Consider the following 1,641-nt stretch of genomic DNA (forward strand, 5'->3'; position numbering starts at 1 on the left):
GTTGGAATATGATCCAGTTTTTGTGTCAAGTTTGTCTGATCAGTTGGTAAGGACTGAGTGCACGTTAAAGTCTGATTTTTATCATCCAGAAGGTGGAGGGAAATAGCAAGAAAAAACATACAACAGTGAGCTTAAGTGCTGTTTTTAATGGTGTTTGATACTGTGATTATTGGAATACAACAAAACATTAAATGCAATAACTCCAATATAAATATGATTTCAATATCAACATGATCACACATTGTACTTTAAAATATTCTTTATTCATATTTGAAAAGGTAAACAAATGGTCTAAATGTGATGCAGAGCTGTTGTGTTACACTACACAAACACACCCACACACACACACACACACACAAACACACACACAATAAATGAGCACAGGAAACGTTTTTGGGACCTGACTCGAGCGCATTTTTATTGAACGTTTATAACTGTTAAAAACATGTATAAAATTGGTCCTGTTTCAGAAACAAGGCACGCATAGTCATGTCATTGTTCAGTGTTCATGTCATTATTAGCATTATCATTTATCAACATCGTCATCAGCATCATCAGCACGATCCATCTCAGTATTTGTCTAATAGTAGTATCAAGCATTCCCTAATATAAAAACACGTTCCAATAGTTTTCTTCATTTTTTTTTTTTTTCACAGGAGGTTAAATTTTTATTCCGAGCAGCAAGACAATATTCATGCAAAGACGGGAGTGGAGGAGAAGATGCGAGCTGACTTGGACTGACGGGCCGACGGGTCATTTAATAGTAGGTCTCCCGTTCCACCCATCCTGGATGCACAACGAGAGAAAACAAACAAACAAACAAACAAACAGTATTTAGAGGCGTCCTCTTGTGCAGTGTGATATTTGACTTTTTTTTTATTTGAAAAGCACGCAAAAGAGACAGAAGTATAACAGGGATTTAAAAAGAGAAAGGAAAGGAGAAAAACAGGAGAGATGGAGAACGAGGCAGAAAAACAAAGAGCAGAAGGAAAAGATAACACAAAGCACGGATTGTGGACTCACCTCCTGGGCTGCGTCTGAGGATCAGCTTACGGATTTCATCATAGATAAAGATGAGCAGGGAGTAAGGTAAGGCGCAGAACCACCAGTTGGCCCTGGAAAACACACAAAAAGAGATGAGAAACCCATACTGTGCCCTCAGGCTTTGCTGAGCTACATGAGCTAGGTGGAGTTAGCATGATTACAGAGTCAACTAGATAAGTTTGAGGCTTTAGTCAAATCTTTTAGGCGTTGCTTCATCTGCATTATTGTACACAGAGCAATGCTTAAGAGAGAGAATAGCAGGCTCCACTTTGTAGTATTCAGACACTAAACTTTTGTAGGGGGCTAATTATCGCAGTGATTTATTCATCAATGATGGTTTACTCACTTGAGAGGGTACATTCTGAGGGCCACATCCATGCCCGGGCAGTAAGAGAGGAAGGCAGCGAGGGCGGTCTCCTCAAAACAGTCCAAAGATCAGGATCTTGTTTCTGAGAACACACAAGGAAGAAATCAATAGAAAATTAGACTCAAAGCAAACTTATTTGAATGGCTGAAAAGGTACATCCAAAATGCCAAACTAATCCAGAGCTGGATTGTCCTGGAAAGAAAACACAAACTGGGTTTTGGTGTGCTTAC

The sequence above is a fragment of the Labrus bergylta genome, chromosome 24 (genome assembly GCF_963930695.1).
Source record: "Labrus bergylta chromosome 24, fLabBer1.1, whole genome shotgun sequence".
Lineage (NCBI taxonomy): Eukaryota > Metazoa > Chordata > Actinopteri > Labriformes > Labridae > Labrus > Labrus bergylta.